Genomic DNA, 24,860 nt, shown 5'->3' with positions numbered 1-24,860 from the left:
ACCTCTCTGAAACGTGACCTTGTTAGTTGCCACACGATTTTTTCCAGATGAGATAGTAAATCTGGTTTTCCAAAGAGGCATCAATCTCTCTATGCACCCAACGATTTGCGGATGAACCTTTAAGATTTCCAAAAGACAGATGTGTATATATATATATATATTTATATATATATACAGTGTGATTTTTTTAACTTGACACTTTCAAATGTCTCGAAAAATAGGCACTCTATGAAAATATGTTATGAATCAAAAGTTTCAAGTTAAAAAATCACCCTGTATATATATTTGCTTTTTGATCCATGATTTTGCCAGTATCGGTACAGTAATTGAACTGCAATTCTCCCAGTACTGCTCCAGTAGTCGTTCGCCAAGCCTGGCTAGACGTTGGCATGGCCAATTCACTCAGTACTGAGCCAGCACTGGTCTGCCAAGACTTGGCTGGATGCTGGCAAGACCACTGGCTCAGTACTACGCCAGATGTAAATTACGGCTCAATGCAGGCATTTCCTATTGGGAGTCCACAGGACTTAAGAATTTACCTACTTTTGCTGCAATTTATCAACTTTTGTACCATGAAAATTAAAAAAGATTAATATATCTTGGTGAGGTTAACTGAATATGCACAAAAGACTAAAGCTTAATAATATTATTCCTGATATGTACATCAAAATAACAGAATCGGAAAAGTGACGCAGATAATTTTTCCAAACTCTAAACCCAAATACAGACGTATTGAGGCTGCATTTTTCCCGCAGGAAAAATGCAGCTATTCTATTATTGCAGATTCTGTAATAAATTTTATCCTATGAAAAAGGTGATTCATTTACAACATATCGCATACTTTAAAATCAAACAAAGATTGAATATAATGCGCACAAGATTTAATTATAAAGGTTAATAATGTGAAACAATTTAGGGGTAGTTACCCTCTTCGATGCTCTTTGTTTTATACATAAATACCTTTAACCTTTTCTTTGTGTGCAACACGTATTTTCCTCGGATTCTTTGCTCGAGTTTAAACTTATTTTCAAATCATATACATAATTCGTTATAAAACTTTTTTCCAATTGTCTTTGTGTATGGAAAGTATATATTCTCATAGAAACCAATTAAAAAGTATTCAGGGGTGCCCACTAGGGTGTACCTAAAATGCATTGCAAGTGTTGTTTTCACTCTAGAGGACAAGACACCTTCACAAAAGTTTCCATTTCCTGAGACAGAAAATCCGTAATTTTTTGTTTTTGGAAATTTGAATATTAACATGTGCCACCGGGCACTTCAAAATCCCATTTAATTAACATAAGGAAATTTTGAATTTTCTAAAAATTGAACTCATGTTCCAGGGTTTCATCGAAATGTGCTACCGGGCACTTCAAAATCCCATTTAATTAACATAAGGAAATTTTGAATTTTCTAAAACATTAACTCATGTTCCAGAGTTTCATCGAAACGTGCCAAGTTTTTTAGGGATTTAATATGAATGCCTATGAATGAAAACCATACTAATAACTTTCATTTCCAACCCACCCCCACCCTCTCCGCAACGCCAAAAATCAACCTAAAGTAAAAAAACTACATTTTTACTTTTAAGTTTACTTTTTGGCAATTTCCGTCGTCTTTTTCATACAAATAACTACTAATGAGCAGTTTCAATATTTACCACAGCGTTTTAAGCAATTAACAATTGTTTAAACAAACATAAAATATTTAAACAATTATTTATTCCCGAAAAATAAAAAAATCTTATTTTTTAATTGAAATTTAAATGTTTCTCATTGTTTGGAGTGCTAAATTTTTCTAAAACATTATATCATTATTAAAAAAAAAATTAGTGTTTATTTTAAAATTTTTGAAAATAGAACCAGAGATTTCCACTTTTTTGAAATTGGTAGCCTATGCTACTTTTTGTTGAATAAATACATCATTTTGATACATGTCTTCTAACGTTTAACAAATTTATATTTTTTTAAACAATTTTTATTTGCTCAAGCAGTTACTTTTCGATCACTAAAAAAATGAAATAAAATAGCAGACATAGAATTAATTACTATTTTAAAAGTCTTTTTGGAAAAGTAATTATTAAAGCAAATCATATTTTTTTAAACAATAAAAGGTGGTAAATGTATACTTTTTTTACACTATACAATCAGAAACATAATTTCATGTGTTCTATTTTATTTCATTTTTTTCTATCGAAAAAAAACTGCTTAAGCAGATATAGATAGTTTAAACAAATAGAAATTTATTAAACATTAAAAGAAATGTATCAAAACCATATAATCATTCAACAAAATGTAGCATATGATACTAATTTAAAAAGAAAGCGGATACCTCTGGCTCAATTTTTAGAAATTTTGAAAATAGACAATCAATAATTATTTAAATAATTACATAGTGTTTCTAGTAAAATTTAATACTTCAAACAATTACATTTCTTTCAGAACAAATGATTATTTTTTTACATTTTTTGAGAATAAATAATTTTTTAAATAATTTACATTTGTTTAAACAATTGAAAATTGTTTAAAGAGTCATGGTGAATATTCAAATGTTCCATTAGCAAATAGTTGTATGAAAAAGGCGACGGAAATTGCTAAAAATTAACAATAATACGTAAAAATGTAGGTTTTTTATTTTTGGGTCATTTCTGGCGCTGCGGGGAGGTTGGGAGTGGATTTGAAATGGAAGTTATTAGTATTTTTAGAAAATTCAAAATTTCTCCATATTAATTAAATGGGATTTTAAAGTGCCCGGTGGCATATATTAATATTTGAATTTCGAAAAACAAAAAATCACGGATTTTCTTTCCCCGAAAATGGAAACTTTTTAGGGGGGTGTCTTGCCCTGTAGCTCGAAAATCGTTTTTTGGACCACCCTACCACCCACCCACATTAATTTTTAGTAACATTCGTTGGCGAATGTTACTAAACTTTATTTTTGTCTCAAGTGCAAAATATATAATTAAAAAAAAATTTCCTATGAATTTAGCAATTTTCAGTACATTTAAAAATACTTAGGGATGGTTAAATCCCGCGTACTTTTTTATTCATATTGGATGCACTCTATTTCACTTCCTTAGTTATAAAACTAGTTTCCCCATTTTTTGTGCATGGAAAGTATATATTATCATAGATGAAAAATAAAAAGTTTTTGGGGTGGCCAACCCCATCATTAATTTATTAAACATTTTTTCGGTGAAACACGTCAACTTTATTTTTGTCTCAAGTGCAAAATATATATTTTTTTTGAATTTTGTCCTGTGTATTTAAACATTTTTAGCACAACTTTAAATATATGTAGGGGTGGTTTATCATATTCATTTTTTAAATATTTTTTGAGAAAAATATCTTATTAATCTTTCATCACAAGGGAACTTTTCCAGTAGGTTTAATCGAAATCAATTTGGTTTTTATACACAGAACTATACAATCGACACTCGAGACCCCTATATCTTTGAGTCCTTTTGTAAAAATCCGAAGATTTTTTTTAATTCAATCTTATTTCGTGTTCTAACTGAAAATATCAGTTAAAACTAAATTCACCCAATTTTGCTTTTGGAAGAACTAATTTCACCTTGTAGCATGATTAAATATAGTTTTATGGATATTTTCAGTTGAAACTCGATATTGGATGGAATTTAAAAATTCTTCGGCTTTTCACAAAAGAACTTGCTTGCTCCGCGTTTTGACTAATTGCAGCTAGTTTTGATAAATGCTCCTGTAATGTTGGAGTTTGAACTAGTAAAAAATAGTATTAACTTATTTTAGGTATAAACGGTGACATATATACAACCTATCATTAATACAGGATAATTTAATTGTAATGTGATGAAGCAATTGGGTAGCGACCTCGCTTGGGCTAAATTAATCTTATAAGATGATTATAAAACAATTAAGCCAACAGTTCGGTAGCAGCCCTGTCACTCTTGTTAGGGTTCCAAATTTCCACTGCATGCTAAAATAATATATGTATTTAGTTTCATGACACACTTATACCAGATTGTAACCCATTTATCAATATTAGCACTTCGTATGAATTAGTATTAATTGGTTTTATTTATTAATGATTACAAGGGGAAATTTACTTTGATGAAAATTATATGCCAGGGTAATAATAATGAATGCTAAAATTACCAATTTGATCGGTATTGATCAATATTATCAAAAGCTCAAATTGAAAAAATAACGCGTATACCTATATTAAGTAATTTTATTATTTGTACATTTCAAAACAGATTATAAAAGCATTTAGTATTATATATCAGAAGATGTTAAACCAAACTTTCTCTTCAGACTTCTATAACTTTTAACCTATTTGAGATATTTATCAATTATTTCCTATGCTGAAAGCGTTTTTCGATTACTTCCGATCAATTTACTGGAATATTTAAAAAAGTTAAAAATATCCACACTTATATTTTTTTCCAATGTTTTGTCTTCTTTGAATTTTCAGTTTTATAAGCAAGACATATTGCGAGTTTTATGTTGGCTGAATAACTGCTGTGGTACGGAAAAATGATACGATAAAATTTTGTAAGTCTAAACATTTTTTAAAAATATATCTTGCATCGTTTACAAGAAAAAAAGTCTATTTTAAGAGCGAAAATTCTCTCAACCTGAAAAATAGTTTAGCTCGCATGAAACTGATAGTATATCTTCCTTGTAGAACTAAAAACTTTAAAAAATATAAAAAACAATAAAAAAGGTGGTGTTCCCATGAAAACCTTTTAAATTTTTTACTTTAACCTTGAAAAACATGAGAATAATATTTTTTTATTTTCAATATTTTTGAAATGTTTCTACTAGTAGAAGAAAGGCATCCCACAAGGTTTATGCGGGCTACACAATTTTTCAAGTCAAGAAACATTTGTTCCTAAAAATATGATTTTATAATTTTTCTTATAAACGATGCAAGTTATAGCAAAGGAGACATTTTCCAAATAGAACGTACAATATTTTCATAATAATCGCAACCATTTTTTTATTTTTGAACATTTTTTTAAATTTTCCTGCGAATTTCGAAATAAAACCATGAACTCTCTAAATTTTAAATAGTGAAAATTTCACTAATTGCATTAGTGATTGAATGATTCACTGCTGAAATAGTAATTTTTTGGGTTTTCTCTCTGGAATTAGTGGTCTTCTACTGTAAAAATAGTGATAATTTCATTATTTCCAATTAGTGTATTTTATTTCACTATTATTTAGTGGTTTAATTCACTATTTAATTAGTGAATTCGAGATCGAAGCTTTCCATTCATTTCTATGGAAATAAATAGAAAGCTGAATTGAGATTTTTCTTTAGTAAGTACAGTATGAACATAGATTAATTTAATTTTTAAATATACATTACAGTTTACTTCTATAACTTGTCTAGTAATATAGTTTACTATTGGGGTTATTGGTTGACTCCAGCAAATATTTTATTTAAATATGGATGACAATTTTAAGTGTCGTGGTGTATTGTTATTGATGATTTCAAATGAATTTATTATTAGGCATTGGTTACCCTAAGGTATATGCGTCATCCACGCCGAAATGTCCAATGAGTTTTCGGAGTACGATAGCCTAAATGCGGAAGAAGTTAGCCAGAGCTCTAATAGAGGATCAGGATGTCATGATTGATTTTGACTACTTAATTAGTGATTTTCCACTATTTAATAGTAGATACTTTACCTCTTAAAATTACTATTTGCTTAGTGAAATTTCGCTAACTGATTTAGTAAAATATTTTCACTAATTGAATTAGTAGTCTTTCACTAATTCGTAGTGACCTACTTCTCGCTAATTCAATTAGTGAAATTTCACTATCAAATAGTGAAATTTCACTAATTCAGATTTAGAGAGAACGCCGTCAAAATCATAAAGAAACTATAAATATGGCAATTAGGTCAAAAGTTATAAAAATATAAAGAAAAACTTTAGGTTTTTTAAACAAAGACAAAATTTCAAATACGCATAATTTCTTGGAAAAATTTTCTTTCGCATTTGGGAAAAATAGGTATTGCCTAATTTCCTATAAAAAATAACAAATTTCGTCCCTGAGAGATTCTGTGACTTCAAGTGTAGAACCTGCTTGACTTGAAATGGATTCGGTCAATATACCCTTGACATTATCAGTATTTTAAATTATAGAATGTTTTTTTTGTAAGAAATGGAGTTGAGTTTAGCTACTATCCTGATCACTGATTGTTTTATCACCCATAGAATCGTAGTTGGATACATTTTTTGTATTCGTATAACAACATTTTCATTTTTCAAAATTATAAATAAGATACTCATAGGTTAATTTTCTTATTTTTGGCACTCTTTAAATGTGAAATTTAAATTTATTCATTTTAAAGTCCGGAAGACACTCTATTTTAGGCAAAAAAAGTTTAGCGGCTAAACAATTTTTTTGGATTCTTGTGTTTATAGAAAATTTATTTGACACAATACAATATTTTTGTTGTCTCAAATGTCGCAATTTTTGATAATAATCATGAAAAGAAAATTTTTTCACAAAGCTGAAGCTTTATGTTGTCAAGGAAATGTATTTTTCATAAAATTGTTAGGCTTATTTACTAAAAATGCTTGAATAATTTTAAACAAAATATATTCATTGCACTTTATTATACTATGCACTTGATAAAACGTTAGTCGCTTCACGCAATGACTAGAATAGTTAAACAGACATTAAAATTCCGCTTTATTACACTAACTGTCAAAATGCATTTGTTTAATTTGCAGTAAAAATTGTAAACAGGTAGTATTAGTGTCGATTATTACACAAGTCGTTAGAAGTTCCTGAACTGTCTAGAAATTTCGTGGAATGTCTAATTGCAGAAAAGTGGCTAAGACCGATTTCCTCTTCAGATTACTTTTTTACATTTCGAAAAATTTCTTTAAATTAAAAAAGAATAGTTTATGAGAAGATTGTCACATTTTTACTTACGCAACTATAGGCAATACAGAAGAAACTTTTATCAAAAACGGAGTGTATCCAAAACGGAGATGCAGAAATATGTTAGCATTAAAAATGGATTACGAATCCAAAAAAGCAGGACATGGTTATCATTATACGAAATATGAGCACTCGAGACAAATACATTTTTATATACCTTTTTTATATATTATCTATGGTCGGTTATGAAAAATATGACAATCTTCTAACAAACTATTCTTTTTTAAATTTTGGGAAATTCTACGAAATATAACAAGTTAATCTGATGAGGGAATCGGTCGGATTCCGAAACTTTATTGTGCATAGACATAGAGTGATTTTGAGTAGCGATTGGACCAAGTATAAGTGATAAGATAACATGAATTAATAATAAATTATTATAAATTACTGATAAATTAACATAAATTACCGAAAATTTTCAAATTTTTGCACATCTTAATTTTCAAACATTTTAGAATATTTGTAATTTTTGAAAACTTTTGGCAATTTTACAAAATTATGAGAAATTTGAAAAATTACCAATATTATCAAATATTTCCCAAATTTACCAAATTTAAACAAATACTGTTTTTTGTGGTCTACATCAATTTTTCTCAATGAAATGATCAATTTTCGAAATTCAACCAAAGAACATCATAATTAATTGGAAGGTTTTCCAATTGGGATAATGAACACTACAAATCTGCACCAACAAAATTGGCGTAGATATGCCATGAAGCACAAGATCCAATGATCACAACGATCCGAAAGTTACCCCTTAGGCTACCTCTAAAACACTATACCTTTGGGAAACTTCTTTTTTTTCACAATTTCAGGGAGAGCGTATCACGAGTTTCCCCGATGTTTCAACAAATAATATTTCAATTTGAAATTTCATGAAGGTTTTTATCTAAAAAATAAACTTTCCATTATTGTCTTATTTAGTGTCAGTTATTGATTTATGATAATTGATTATTAGGGAATGTCAGTTCTGACACTGACAAAATAGTTCATTGAAGTGTAGGATATTTCGAGAAGCTCGCTTATAAGAGTCGAGATAAGATGAGATTTACAAAAAAAAGACAAGAGCTTTTCTTGTAACTCTCGTATTTCTCGCTCAAATGCAGCATTATATGTGCAGAATTGAGATAAAGAAAAAATTGCTATCATTTAGTTGTCTCTTTTTATATCAGCAGTTGGAAAATATAAAAATAAGATAAATAAGAAAATTTGCTTACTTAGACCTCTATGCAGGAAGATGGTTAATAAATCTTTATTTATTTAGAACAAGGTAAACTAGTTGAAACTGAAACAAAATTAGAAGCAGAGAAATTCGATATTAACTATTCATTATTCAACAATGTTCTAATCTTATAATATATAGGTATTAACTTTTACAGAGGAAACATTTTACGTTGTGTAATCGGTTTCATTGAATTGAAATTCAAAGTTATATGCCCTTCAATAAATGATATGCTGTTAAACTTGCGAATTAAAAATAATCTAGTTCCAATTTTTTAGAGATTGCAGTTCATATTACCAGAATTATTATAATATTGATTTTATTTAAATTATTATTACAGTTAACAGTTAATATCATCAAAAACATCTGGCGATACTCGACAATTGGTGAACCCTTGGTAATTGGTGATTTTACCCTATACTCAATTACATAATTAGAGGTAGACTCTAAATAGTAATGAATCGGCATGCAATCACTACGGGTACTTTATATTTATTCACAAGTTTTATCAACTAGTTTAGTACCTTTCAGGGTCGCTTGCAAAGAATTTCATTGGGTCGATTGATTCTTCCAATTCTTTTTCTGTTAGCAGTTAACGCGATTTTTTATAATATTCTCAAAAGCCAGCACGTTAATTTATTTCGGCATTGAAAACTCTCTGCGACACGTAAAACAAATATAATTTAAAAAAAAATCTTCTGCCCTCTAAGCTTTACAAACAATGAGATATCTAGACGGTCGAATGAGAGAGATTAATATAAATGTGTATATATATATATATTAAAAAATCTTGTAGAACATTCATTAGTTACACAACATCACGAACTTCTTCTTCAATACGTCTTCTCTAGCAAGAAAAAATGAGGCTCGTTTGTATTCTGGTTTCGATTTAGCGATTCTCATTAATCCTATAGGTAAATAAATAAAATTATTAGTATATATGTTTGGCTCAAAAATTAAAAACTCATTGTGGCTGTTTTGAAAAAGACCAAAGACCAAAATAAGTGACCAGAACGCGTTTTGTCATTCTTGAAAATGCTAGAACGCGTTCTGCCATTTTCAAACAATCAAAACCCGTTCTAATTGGTAGTTTTCAAATCGAAACTGTTCTTTAAAGTGATCGTACTATATACGACGCACAGTGGAGAAAATACTTTTTTTGGGACAAAAATCCGCCAACTTCTCAAATCTCAACGACAGAAAGTATTTTTTTATATAATTTAGAAGGATGGTAGTTTCATGGAATATTTAACGCTTAAGAGCCTTCAGAGCTATTCATTGATATTTCCTCCAAAAAATACAGCTTATTAAAGTTGCTTTCTTTGAATAGAAATTTCAATTTCATATGAAATTTCTCCATTTGGTTAATGGCTATAAACAAATTCATGAATGCAACTTATATCTCCTGCATTTTTAAAATTTAAATGCATTATTTACACCGATTTTCTTATTAAAATGTTTGAGAATAATGTTTAATTTCAAATGAACACTAACGAATAATAATAGTTAATAGTTTTAAAAAGTTTTATAAACAAATTCATTTATTTGGCATTTTTATTCATGTAGCGAATATAACTGAAGAGCATTATGATAAAATAAGTGAATTAAGTCTTTATTTATAGGAAAAAGTAAACATTTTATTTATTTTTACATGGACTATTTGAATTATATTTATTTAATGTAGTTTGGCGGACAATTACACTTTTTATCAATAAAATACCTTCTACAGTTGCAAAATATAACAAGAACCATCTTTGAACCAGAACTTGCAGCAGATTCAGATGGTTCGTTTTATATTTTGCAACTGTAGGGTGCATTATATTGTTAACAAGTGTAAATGTAGGTCTAGTTACGTAAAGCGTAATTGAAAATGCCATTCAAATAGTTCATGTAAAAAAAATAATTACTTTTATCCCATAAATAAAAACTTCGTTCATTTATTTCATCATAATGCTTTTTACCACCCTTCTTAAGTATTTAATAGGACATACTTTCATATGTTGAGATTTTAGAAGTCCGCTGATTTTTGTTCCAAAGAAGTATTTTTCCCCTACTGTGCATCGTACATAGTTTGATTACTGTAAACGTTATTTTTAAAGTAGTCAGACTATTGGATCAGTCTGATGAAAAATCATTAAAATTAGTTTTTTTTTGGCGGAGAAATGTGTCCAATATGTCCTCTTTCACATAATGCCTTTCTTTCACAGGGGCCCTTTCGAGGTTAAAATTTGAATTATAATCTGAAATTTGAATTACTGCTCATTTCTACTTGCTTCCAGGATATTTTAGCTTACTTTTAGCAAAATATATAGAGGTAAAATATGACATGAACGGTGTGGCGTTGACTTAAGTTGGCAAACTGTTTACTTTGTCTACATGTGGTTATACTGCCAACTGCTGGGTGCAAAAAATGACTTTTACTCGGATCGAATCAAATCAATATTCAAATTTACATTTGATCATTATTTAAAAGCCATTTTATTTATATAAGTAAATCTTTAACGTCCGAGAAATCAATGTAGGAAGATGAAACAAAACAACTTAGTTGTCAGCAACGCTATGGGACAAGTTTTATTTGAGTTTCAAAAAGTAAAAGAAAAAATCCCAACGTTTCGGAAATTCACCATTTCCATCATCAGGGGAGAACCGATTAAATAGGTATAATCTAGAATAGTAAATATCGAATATGTAAAAAATTGAAAATAGTATCATAATCTTAGTAACTAAAAAATGGAAAGTACTTACGAATTAATTTCGTAGACATCATTTTTTTGGAGTCGGACAAAAATAGTTGTAATTTAATAAGTTATTATTAATATGTGGAGGTGAACAGAGAATCTCCTAATAACAATTAATCTTCTGTAAAGTTAAAATACTGAAATTGTTTATTATTAAAAAAAAATGTTTAGTAAGGTTAGATTAGATTGAAAAACATTTTTATTTAATATATTTAGAGTACCTGAGTGATTATTTTGAAGTAAAATTGTTGATTATATGTACAATTTAACTGAGACTAGTACAAAAAAGAAGCATATTATGTTAAAAAGTTAAAAATAACTGTTTCTATTTTTTATGAGAGCTGGATGGAAAAGTATCCTGCCCCCACAAGGATGACTGCAAAAGTGATTGTCATTAAGGAAACTGACCCATCATACCATAAATCGGAAGGAAAGGCGCCAATTATAAAAGAATATAAATAGAGGGATGAAGCTATGAAGAATGTAGGAACTAACAAGATGAATTCTATTTAGGAATTAACAAGTTTTCATTTTTAGATTTTTGGTTATTGTTGTTAATAGTACTGTGAAGGGACAAAAAGAATAATAAAAAAATATATAATTATTCTTAATGAAAGAATTCAAGGATAGAATTGTAGGATTTGTTAAGGTAGTCTGAATCAGTAATTTTGTTAATGCAATGATCTAGTTCTTTTTTAATAAAGACCATTTCAGCAAAGGCTCTTTTTATATAGTTAACTCTCTTGATGTAATATTTCAATCTTATCTCAAAGAAAAAAGTGAGAAATATTATTATTGATATTGTTATGTGAATGATCATTTAAGACGTTGTCATAATTTAATCTAACACCATCTTGATGTTCTTTTCGTCTAATGTGTAAGGGTCTTTTTGTTTGTCCTATATAACATTTACCACAATTACATGCAAAACGGTAGACTGCGTCGGTTTTATTCAAGGTTTCTAATTGGTCTTTGCCTAATTTAATCATTGTATACAGTTTAGAATTTATACGAAAAGTTGTGGTGATGTTATAAGTTTTCAGAAGTCTTTTTATATTATCAGAAATTGTACCATGATATGGAATAGTAATGTTACTTTTGGATCGAATTCTTTATTTATAATATTATTAGAATTGTTAGTTAAATGTATGTTATTAAGTTCTTTTAATCTATTGTTAATTTGTTTGTCGATATGTGTATATTGTAATCTTGTGCGAAATGCATTGAAGGTTTTGATAGTTTGTTCAATTTTATCATTAGGAATAATTAAAAAAGTATCGTCTACATATTTAAAATAGGCCAAAACTGTGTCTTTAAATTTGTGTAGAGGCAGTGCAGTGATTTTTTTAATGTGAGACCATCTTTTTTCTATACTATTTGGAACTAATTCTACGGAAACATTAGTGAAAAGGGTAGTTGCATCATAATGTAGTCTGAAGGAATAGTGATTTTTTCAAGTTTTTGTTTTAATTCTATGGCATTTTTTATAAAAGATTTGGATTCAGAAAGAGCAGTGTTTAATATATTATTGTATGCATGTATTTTAAGGGGTTATCTTGAATTCTTTCATAAGTTGATTTATCATTTAACATTAGTTCCATTTTATTATAATGTTGATTTTTTGAAGTTAGAAAAGTAGAACGTGTGGATAAAGGTAATGTTACCGTCATTCTTAATAAACAAGATTATTATAATAAAATGGAACTAATATTAAATGATAAATCAACTTATGAAAGAATTCGAGATAACCCCTTAAAAATCATTCAAAGGAAAACCTTAAATAAAATTAACAAATGGAGACTAAAAGGTTTATTAGAACCTAACATAAACAGACAAGATCTCATTACAGAAAATACAAATTTGGCCAGAATTTATGGTCTACCTAAAATCCATAAAAATTACTTTCTTTTGAGACTTGTTGTTAGTTGCGTTAATTCGCCTACTTATACTATGGATAAAATATTTAATAATATTTTAAACACTGCTCTTCCTAAGCCCAAATCTTTTATAAAAAATGCCATAGAATTAAAACAAAAACTTGAAAAAATGACTTTTCCTTCGGACTACATTATGATGTCTTTTGACGTAACTTCCCTTTTCACTAATGTTTCCGCAGAATTAGTTCTAAATAGTATAGAAAAAAGATGGTCTCGCGTTAACAAAATCACTGCAATGCCTCTAGACAAATTTAAAGAAGGAATTAAATTTTTAGTTAATAACACCTATTTTCAACTAAACAAAACTTTTTACAGGCAAAGATTTGGAACTCCTATGGGTTCTCCTATTTCTAATAACTTAGCAGACATTGTAATGCAAGATTTAGAATCTGAAATTTTCAACAAATTAGATTTTCAAGTTTTGGCCTATTTTATATACATAGACGATACTTTTTTAATTATACCTGAAGATAAAATTGAACAAACTATGAAAACCTTTAATTCATTTCATATAAGATTACAATTTACACATGAGTTAGAGGACAACAATACTATCAACTTTCTCAACATTAGCATTATTAAAAATGATAATAGCTCTATTTCTACTATTTGGTTTCGCAAATCGACATATTCTGGCCGATTACTTAATTTTCTATCTAAATATCCTCTACAACATAAAATTGCAATTATAAAAAACTTAGTCGATTCTTCTATTTTACTTTCTGACAAGAAATTTCATAATGATAATATAAATACAGTTAAACCTGATCTATTTTAAAATAATTATCCACAAAATATTATCGACAAACAAATTAACAATAGATTAAAAGAACTTAATAACATACATTTAACTAACAGTTCTAATAATATTATAAATAAAGAATTCGACCCAAAAAGTAACATTACTATTCCATATTATGGTACAATTTCTGATAACATAAAAAGACTTCTGAAAAACTTATAAAATCACTACAACTTTTCGTATATATTCTAAACTGGATACAATGATTAAATTAGGCAAAGACCCATTAGAAACCTTGAATAAAACCGACATAGCCTACTGTTTTGCATGTAATTGTGGTAAATGTTATATAGGATAAACAAAAAGACCCTTACACATTAGACGAAAAGAACATCAAGATAGTGTTGGATTAAATTATGATAACGTCTTAAATGATCATTTACATAACAATATCATTGATAATATTTCTCACTTTTTTCTTTGAGATGAGATTGAAATATTACATTAAGAGAGTAGCCCTATAAAAAGAGCCTTTGCTGAAATGGTTTTTATTAAAAAAGAACTAGATAATTGCATTAACAAAATTACTGATTTAGACTACCTTAACGAATGATACAATTCTATCCTTGAATTCTTTCATTAAGAATAATTATATATTTTTTTATTCTTCTTTTTGTCCCTTCACAGTACTATTAACAACAATAACCAAAAATCGAAAAATGAAAACTTGTTAATTCCTAAATAGAATTCATCTTGTTAGTTCCTACATTCTTCATACTTTCATCCCTCTATTTATATTCTTTTATAATTGGCGCCTTTGCTTCCGATTTATGGTATGATGGGTCAGTTTCCTTAATGACAATCACTTTTGCAGTCATCCTTATGGGAGCAGGATGCTTTTCCATCCTGCTCTCATAAAAAATAGAAACAGTTATTTTTAACTTTTTAACATAATATACTTCTTTTTTGTACTAGTCTCAGTTAAATTGTACATATAATCAACAGTTTTACTTTAAAATAATCACTCAGGAACTCTAAATGTATTAAATAAAAATGTTTTTCAATCTAATCTAACCTTACTAAACATTTTTTTTTAATAATAAACAATTTCACGAAACGTCGGCAAACAATTCGTAGTTTTTTACACGCGTGAAACCCGAAATATCTCTTTTTATCAAAATGAATCATCGTGAAAGCATAAAATCTATTATATTATTCCTATACACTGTATAGTCAGAAAAATGATTGTATGTATTCTATGTTATATTAATGTTTGTTAAAGTTATCGAAAAAAATGGCCGAGCAAATAACAATGATCTGTTTACATAATGGATATAAACATTCCTAGGGATTATGCCGAATTCGATTGGAGCTCATATATGTTTTTTTGAACATTTATTTAATCTTGAAACATTGTAATTATTTAAACAATTTTCATAAATGGCTATTTTTTAAAGACTAAATTGAATTTTTCCTTATTTAAACAATTTTACTTTAAAAATTAAAAGTTTGCCCTTTTTCTACAAGTAAGTTTGTCTACGAAGTTAACTAAGAATGTCTACTCGATGACTCTTTTCTATTTTTCTATGCAAATATACATAAACTATTAATTATTTAAACAATTTTAATTAAAAAACTAAAACTGACCTTTTTTCTAAGAGCCGGTTTTAATTAAAAAATTAGGAGTTTGCCCTTTTTTCTACAATTCAATTTTTTACGGATTCAAGTAAAAATGTCTATACGATAACTCTTTTCTATGTTGCTTTGATAATTTACAAGACCTATAATTTATTTGAAGAATTCCGATTTAAAAATAAGAGTTTGACCTTTTTTCTACGAGTTAATTTTTTTACGAAATCAATAAAAATGTCTATCGGATGACTCTTTTCTATGCTAATTTTTAAATTTACAAGAACTATTAATTATTGAAACAATTTCAATTAAGAAATTAAGAATTTGATTTTATTTCTACGAGTAGGCTACATTTTTTAACATCATTAAATAAGCACACTTTTTCGATGATTTATTTTCTCTGTTGCTTTGCAAATTTAAAATGACTAATTATTTAAAAAATGTTTATCAACATATTTATAGTTAGGCTATTTTTCATGCAAGAGGCATAATTTGTTTACGGAATGAACTAAGAATGTGTTTCGATGATCAGTTCCCAACATACTTGGTAAATTTATAATAATTATTAATCATTTAAACGATGTTCATAAACATATTTAGAGTAAGGTTATTTTTAATTAATAAACACAATTTGTTTACCAAGTTAACTAAGATTATTTTTGCGATGAATCTTTCCTAAGTTATTTGTCACATTTAAAAGAATTATTAATTATTTAAAGAACCCCGTGTAGGAATCCAATCAGGGATCCGGCCGGGTCCCAGCCTGATAGCCCTGCTTTAAGCCGGGCGCTGGTCGGGGAATCCGGCCGGGATTCGGCTAAAAACGTTACGGTAAACTGGTCGGATCCAGGCTTCAATACCGGCCGGGATCCGGTCGGGTAATCCGGTCAAACAGCGGTTAAGAAATGTTGCTTCAGGCGAGAAATTGGTAACTTGTTTTGTCTTTTAAGGCTCATCGTAAATATTACGGTGAACTGTAAAAGTCAAATCAAGTGAACCAATTCTGGCAAGAAAATTGGAGTAGAATTTTATTCCCTGATGATAGAATCTCATAGCAATTTCGAAGCCACGTGGTGATTTAAGGTTAGGAAGGAAGAAAGTAAAAACTGTATACACAAGACTATATTTTAATTTAAAATAATAATTATTCGCGCATTAAGTGGGGGATTCAAACTAATTACTGAAATAAGGTTGATTTTAACTACGAGTCTCGATTTTGTTTACGAACTTCGAAGAAACGACGCGACGTGAGTACAAGGAGCATTCTCATTCCAGGTGCGAAACTGAAAATTACTGAGTGTCTATGCAGACGACAGACACAGCAGGCGCTACATATGGCGGTAAATTTGAAATTTTACAAGCTAAACATTGTCTGAATATAGAGAAGTTTATAAAAATTGTATCATTTCTGTTATTGCACATAGCAGGATCGATAACAGTTTAATTTAAAATGTTAAATTATTCGAAAAAATTTAATGTTTTTTTTTAAAGAATTTTAAAAAGCTCATTTTTATTTCACTCATCTAATAAATCTTTAAATTATAATTTTCGACTAATAATTCATCTAGCATCCATAATTACGTGTTTGATAATATCACGGCTCTTAAAAAATGTGTAATTTCTACAAAAGCATTAACTGGACCAGTGCCCAGCCGGCTCCCGACTATGGGATATAACCAGGGTTAGCCTGGCCAGTAACTGGCCGCCCCCGGACTACGTGATTCGAGAAAAATGTAGCCCGAACGGCTCCCGCCCGGTTCCTCTACATGAAACCCAACCAGGGGTAGCCCGGTCGGGATCCGGACAGCAACCTTGTTGTATTAGGACCAACCGGGGAAAATTCTACACGGGACTTTCATTCAAAATTCAGAATTTTGCTATTTTTCAACGAAAAGGGTCAGTTTTTTTTACAAATTTAAGTAAGAACGTTTTTCCGATTAATTATAATAATCAAATTTTCATGATTTATTATTTAAACTACTTTCATGCACAACTTGAGAGTTTGGGCATTTTTTGAAAATTAGGCTTAATTTGTTTACAGAATCAACAAAGAATGTATTTCCAATCACTGTTTACTATGACACTTTGCACATTTACACTAATTATTTATTATAAAAATAAATTCCATAGACAAATTCAAACTTAACTGCAGAAAACCACCTTCCGAGTTTTGCCGGGTTTTCAAAATTCGAGTACGCAGCCCAGTCGTACCTCGTAGATGGGCACCCATCCAAGTGCTAAGGGCACTGGAAATGGCTTGACATTTGGACTCTTCTCGATTTGAGATCATTTCCCATGTATTTCTATGAAAATTGGTACGCACCGACATTTCATATGTTTTTTCCAAACTTGCATAAAAATGTTTAGTGTTGCGCAATAATTTATTATGTATCTTGAGAGGGTAGCCGTACGGAGCCGTGTACACTGTTAAAAATAATATTAAATTTAATATACCCATGTGTGTTAAAATTAATACATGAAGTATATGAAATCGCCATTAAGAGCACGTATATTAAATTTTATGTACATTCATGTTAATAGCGTACAATAAAAATCATATGATTTCATTTTTCACAAATTTAAAATAAGTTTAGCTGTAATTTTCGATTCTAAATAATAAAACATACCGAGTCTACGAGTTCTAGATTATTAATTTCATTGAGAATATTTGACAAGATTTAAAGAAATAAAAGCAGATAGAGTTTTCACGCACAATGCTATACTGACCTGTATATCAAATTTAATGCACATGTATATTAAATTCACTACACTAATTTATGTTAAATTTCAGTAGCGGTAGTGCATATTTGCTTCACACACATGTATATTAAACCTCATACAGATTTTTCTAACAGTGACAAATAAAAGTTATTAAAGCGAAAATGAATATCATGATATCATATTAACCTTAATTTAAAAATAAAATAATTACAAGAAAATTAGTGGGTCGCGCGCGAGGCGCGCGTATGACCTTCTAGTTTGTTAAATTTCTGAATACAAATTTCCTTTACTAAAAATAAAGGCAATCGGATAAGATTTAGAGGTTGTTTTAAAATCTGACCCACCCCAGTTTTTGCCAAATGTCCACGTTTCGAGACCCCCTGAATCCGAAAAACAGATTTTTACAAATTTGTCTGTCTGTCTGTTTGTCTGCCTGTATATATGTCTGTTTGAATGTCTGTCTTTGAACATAATAACTTTTCAAAAAATTAATCCATCAGATTGCCCTCTGGTACAGTCGTTAAGTGTCCTAAACTAAAGCTCAAGTTCGTTAGCCATCCATTTTGGATAAAAATTCAAAAAGTGGGCACATTTTGAATATTTTTGATACCACTTTTTTCAAAATTCAAAAATTTTCTGTACGGTTATTTATAGTATTCAAAAAGCCGACCAATTTATCCTAATGACTTTTTTCAAAAAATCGAAAATTACCACAGTTATAGCATTTACAAAATTCCAAAAAACACACGAAAATGAACATTTTATGGCAAATAACGCGCGATATGAAAAAAGTCAAAAGAAGAAAAATGTTGCTTTTCGAATGCCCTAAGAGATTATAATAAAAACTTTTTGGCTTTTCTTGAAAAATCCAAAATTCAAATTTTGACAGCATACAAAATAATGAAAAATCCAAAAATTACATTTTTCGACCAAACTGTGCAACATACGGTAAATGATAAATACACAAAAATTATATACAGTTTTACCACCTTAGTTTTTGTCCAAAGGTCCACGTTTTGAGAACCTTGGATCAGAAAAGCAGGTTTTTACGAATGTGTTTATCTGTATGTCTATCTGTCTGTCGTCATGTAGGACTTCATGTTTGTCTGTCTGTCTGTGAGCACGGTAACTTAAAAAAAATTAATCTATTAGATTAGATTTGGTACACTCTTTTAGTATCCTAAGCTAAATGCCAAGTTCGTTAGTCAGAAATTTTGGATAAAAATAGTAAAAGTGAGCCCATTTTGAAAATGTTTAAATACAGATTTTTTCATGATTTAAAAATTCTGTGTACAGTTATTCATAGTACTTGAGAAGAAAAATGTTACTTTTCGATAGCCCTACAAGATTATCATATCAATTTTTCTAATTTTTTGAAAAATTCCAATTTTGACCGCACGAAAACTAATTAAAAATCAAAAATTGCATTTTGCCGTTAAACTATGCAAGATATGAAAAGAAATGATAAGGCAAACTTTATGCACCTAAAAAATATAGACAAATTTGTTATTGAGCACTTTTTATAGGACACGCAGTTATTGTTTTATTTATAAAAAAACATTGAAAATACAAAAATTCAGTTTTTAGACACATGACACAAGCTAAGCCAAAATAAATAGGTAACCTTTTTCAGCGAAGGTAGAGCAAAAAAATTGGTATAAATGGTTTCTTTTTACATTCTCATCAGAGAAGGTATTAGATATGTGTAAAATTTAACAAACCGCCCCCTCCTCGCGCTTTTTGTGAAATTACCACGTTTTGAGACACCCTAAATCCGAAAAATAGGTTTTTAAAAATGTGTCTGTCTGTCGATCTGTCTGTATGTATTTATGCCTGTCTGTCTGTCAGCATGATAACTTTTGAAAAAATAATTGTATTAGATTGCCCTCTAGTAAACTCTTTAGGTGTCCTAAACTAAAGGTTAAGTTCGTTAGCCAGCCATTATGGATAAAAATTTCAAAGTGAGCGCCATTTGAATATTTTTGATACCATTTTTTTTTTAATTTAAGAATTCTCTGTACGGTTATTCATAGTATTTAAAAAGTCGAACAATTTATCTAATTACTTTTTTCAAATTTAAAAATTATGACAGTTATAGCATTTACAAAGTTCCAAACAACACACGAAAATGAACCCTTTAAGCCAATTAACGGACGAAATAGAAAAAAAAATGCATGCAATATTTTCAAAGTATTGCAAATATTCTCAAATATAATAATGCATTTTCAAAAAAAATGCGCCCGCTTCACGGGCACATTCTCATGGCCCGCTGTGCGCGCGGCTCGCAGTTTTGAGCGCGCCTAAGTGAAACCATTGCGTGTGAAAGGATTTGGCGCGAATTATGCCACGAACACAAAGATTGCCAGGTTATGTTTGTATTTAACAACATACAATGGAGAGCCAGCGGAAGAAAATAATTGTTGCTGCTGTTGCATCAAACCAGTTATTATTGCAAACGAATATGTTTGCAACTATGTTGTAAAGTGATGATGCGGATAGTGATAATGAGGTGGAAAGTGCTGGAATTTTAATGGAATTTTCCATGACAGTCCGATGCCCGAGAGAAACGCCTATTAGAATAATTGGATTTTCTGAAAGAATTGTTCCACAATTTCACGCAAAACAATTTAAGGAACATTTTAGAATGAACCCGAATGCACCCAGTGGGCACCGGGACGTCCTAAAGATGTTCTTAGAATTTACCTCTATGTTATGTGATTTTACGTCTTCAAGCCATCCTTTAGATCTTTTCATGTCTTTCAAAGGTCCTCAGGACGTCCTTAAGACGTCCGCCGAAAGACGTATATAGGACAAGTTTAGGACTTGTGTGCCCACTGGGCAGTTGATAACTTGGAAAACTTGGTATGAGAGCAGTTATCACGTAATAGCAAAATTCCGGCTCGAAAACAACTGCTGTCGATAATATAGTTATTGGCAACGCCTGACTGGTTTTCTTTTTTTAAAGATTAAGAGAGCGCACCATAACCTAAAAAGTATTAATGTTCTTCACATCAACTTATAGGGTAGGGTGGGGCGAGATGAGCAAAGGGGATAAGATAAGTCACTTCATTTTCTCGTAGGTTATCATTAATTGTGTAAGTATTTTTTGTATTAAGATCACGAAAAACATAATCAAAATTCTTTTTTGAAATTTTTTCGCTCAATGTTGAATAAATGTGGAAAAAACGAAAGTAAAAGTTCTAAGACCTGTATTCTGCTATTTTTCATTTGTTAAGAAGATTCAAGAATCACGAAAAATCACATATTAGATGTTTTCTAGTGGTTATTTAGATAACTTATTTATTAGGCCTCAAGTTTTCAACAGATTTATATATAATTGCAAAACCGAAATATGTAAAATTTTTATTTGACTAAAAATGTCATATCGGGCGGGATGAGCCACTGTTTTGAGGCGGAATGAGCCACCTCTTCCTGTGCATTGACCTAACCTCTTAGTGTAGCAGTCAGTAGGTTAGGATGCAATGTTTCATGTTATCAGATTGTGCATGAGGCTAATTATGGTCCAAAAGTATAAAAAACTAATTTTATCGACAAAAATTCTCAGAAAAAGTATGACAACAGCACTGTTAAAGGTATGATTAAATAATATGAGATGCTGTCAACTAGAAGAGAGAGCACTGTTTTTCTGGTGTAGTTCTTAAATAATTTTGATTAAAAACTCGTAAAATGCTATAAAAATAAGAAAAATATTGTTATGGTTTAAAAATATGGCAGACGTTTAAAAAAACTGTTTAATACCCCAATATATATGAAATTCAGTGCCACGCAGCAATTGTAATAAACCAGTCTAGTATATGGGAGTTTACGTATTGTAGAATTTATCCTTTACTGAGGTAATGTACATGGTCAAGTCGAAAAATTGCTATATTTATTACTGTAATATAATTATTAAAAGATATGTGGATATAATTCGTTTTTCCATTTACTCTTTGTAGTGTTAATTACGGTAGAGGTTAGGATTAACGATTACATCATTTTGAAGTTAATTACTTTAATTTTTCCGTTCAATTTAGGAGTAGAGTATATATAATGCTTTACGCTCAAGCAATGAATTAGCAGAGTTTAAATCATGGAGAATAGACATACGGAGACCAAACTAGTGGAACTCAAAATGAACACTTTTCTGTTGCTAGAAGTACCCACACACACATGTGCAAAATCACACTTACGTATAGTTCAAAACTTCCCGAGCGTGTCGTGCTAACCGCACTTAAAAAAAATATGGCTGCCGATGTGAACGCGAGTCAAATGTAAATAAATAATGATTGAATAATTGATAGTTTGTGAATCAAGGAAAGAATGTTTAAATTAAAAATCGCTGTATAAAAGCGAAAGTTTCCAACAAGTGTGGTTTCAACTATGGTGTACAAGACTTTCAGAGAATACCTGTCGCACGCATAGTGTCGATAAAAGTAATTTGATATTTTCATAAACATACTACTTACCTCTTCCATTGCGAATAATTTTTTATTCCACAAACATTAAAAAAATCCTGTCTGATTATCAATTATTTATTTGTTCATGCGACCTGTCAAAACAAAACAATGCAGTTCAAACAATGCGGTTCAAAACAACAGAACGCGCAGGGCTCCCGACAATGGGTCGGCCAACAATGCCGACCAATCCAGAGCTGGGGGAGCCAATGAAAATGGATTCAATGCGATGGATCGGCGGGATCTCGCGACTTTTGAGTGGACGGAGCGACTGAATAACGACTTGCTAGAGTACTACGATGCGAGTGTGGCCCCTGAACGGGGTTACATGGCACGGATGTATGCTCTGTGGTGCGAGAAACACCCGGAGCTATCGCACTTTTCGCAGCAACGTCCGTATCATCGGCGCTCTTGGAAGTGCCAAGCTTTCACTTGCTAATGGCCTGAAAAGCATCCCTGCGTGTCAAGAATATGCTAAAACACTTGCGGGAAAAATGCATAAGGCGGTTGTCCTTGGGTCACTCCGCATTCTTAGGGTGCACGAGGCTTTTGCTGGATCGTCGTATTGATTCCTTTACAGACTGTAACCACCTATCTGACGGTCGTGAGACGTGGTTGTGGCTTAAATTTTATCGCGATTTCGCTGGGAGCGGGTGCAATTTTCCAAGTTAGCACCGGCTCCCGGCGAAATCCTGCGGTTGTCCTTATGAAAAATTTGTAATTATATATATAGACATGTATATATAATTAAAAATTTGACATAAGGACAACCACAGGATTTCGCCGGGAGCGGGTGCTAATCTGAAAAATTGCACCCGCTTCCAGCGAAATAGCGGTAAAATTTCAGCCGCAACCACGTCTCACAACCGTGAGATAGGTGGTTACAGTCTGTAAAGGAATCAATAAGACGATCCAGCAAAAGCCTCGTGCACCCTAAGAACACGGAGTGACCCAAGGACAACCGCCTTCTGAATTTTTCCCGCAAGTCTTCTAGCATATTGTTGACACGCAGGGATGCTTTTTAGGCCATTAGCAAGTGAAAGCTTGGCACCTCCAAGAGAGTCGATGATAAGGACGATCAGTTTATCAGAATATTCCGGGTACAATCGTTGTAACTCCCTTATAAGGTCTCGATACCTCTCTTTCTTTTCATTCTCCTTGGCTATGATCTTTTTATCAGCTGGTGCCGAAAATTCGATAACGAACATGGTTCGCTTCTCGAAGTCAAGAAGGACCATGTCAGGCCTCGAGTAAGCAACAGAAACAATTGTCGAGAATATAAAGTTCCAGTATATGCGGCACCTCCCATTCTCGACAATTGACTCAATTTCCCTAGGAGCATTTAGAGGAGCGATATTAAGGTGAATGCAGCAGGAGTGACAGAGATGGTAATAAAGCACTCTTAGTGCTGCATTGTGCCTTTGAAAGTAGGTCGTTCCCGCGTGAGTTGGACAACTAGATAGTGTATGAGCTAAATGCTCGGGGTGTGCATGGCACGCCTGCAGCTATCATCAGGAATGTCTTGGCTCAAAATGTGGCGGCGGTATGTTAAGGTGGAAATGACACCGTCTTGGCATGCAAAAATGAAACCCTTTGTACCAGACTTCAATCCGAGCGAGTTAAGGAAAGCAAACGTTTGCTCACAAGACATTGACTGATCCTTCACATTTATGTGGAAGATACCGTGCATCCTCTTACCGAGGAGCTGTTCACGAAAGTTTTTCTCTTGTGCTTTCTTAATCCGGGCTTTCAGAAGTGAGTACTCGAGGTAGATAAGATTTGATGCATTTTGCTCACCCCTAATACTGAAGTCAAGTCCGAGTGTTTCAGCAGCCCCCTCCGCTGCTTTGTACAGAAATGCTCTTTTGCCCCCTTCTTCGTGATTCCTCACCATTTTAAGAAGAGGGTCTCTTCCATTTGCAACTCTATGTGCTGTACCCAGAATAATCCTGTTTTGAAGACATTCAAGACTCAACATTCCGCGACCCCCTTGACGGCGTGAGATGTACAGTCGCGGAACGGAAGACTTAAGATGCATGCTTTTGTTCACGTGCATGACCTTTCTTGTCCCGATATCAAGAGATCTGAACTCGTTCTTCGTCCATGGAACTACTCCAAATGAATAGAGTAGTACCGGGACGGCAAGCATGTTCGTTGCAGATACTTTGTTCCTCGCCGACAGTTCGGAAGACCAAATCTGTCGGATGAGACGTTTTTATCTGCTTCAGAGAGTTTCGTTTATAGATGTCACATCCTGAATGTGGCTCTGTGGCACGCCCAGGTATGTATAAGTCTCTCCAGCGCAAAGGTGTCGTATGGCACTTTTATCAACCAGCTCAGGATCTTCAGAGATGCCATTAAGTTTTCCTTGCTTCAAATAAACCTTAGCGCATTTGTCTAACCCAAATTCCATTCCAATTTCCTTAGTATATCGTTCGACAATCCCCAGAGCTAGATGCAGTTGCTCTCTGT

At 31.2% G+C, this 24,860-nt stretch overlaps 1 protein-coding gene across 3 annotated transcripts in view; it reads left to right on the top strand.

The window, feature by feature from the left end:
- Positions 1–24,860, top strand: part of LOC117181456 — a 141,126-nt gene that overhangs the window by 23,600 nt on the left and 92,666 nt on the right. The window contains exon 1 of one of the 3 annotated variants that reach the window (XR_004468127.1): positions 10,729–10,822. The exons of the other annotated variants lie outside the window; for them this stretch is intronic. The gene's annotated coding sequence lies outside the window, so the exon portion shown is untranslated. Of the gene's footprint in view, positions 1–10,728; positions 10,823–24,860 lie in introns of those variants that run through there. 3 annotated transcript variants of the gene reach the window in all.

The sequence above is a fragment of the Belonocnema kinseyi genome, chromosome 10, assembly GCF_010883055.1.
Source record: "Belonocnema kinseyi isolate 2016_QV_RU_SX_M_011 chromosome 10, B_treatae_v1, whole genome shotgun sequence".
NCBI classification, from domain to species: Eukaryota; Metazoa; Arthropoda; class Insecta; order Hymenoptera; family Cynipidae; genus Belonocnema; species Belonocnema kinseyi.
This window is presented reverse-complemented; position numbering and strand designations above follow the sequence as displayed.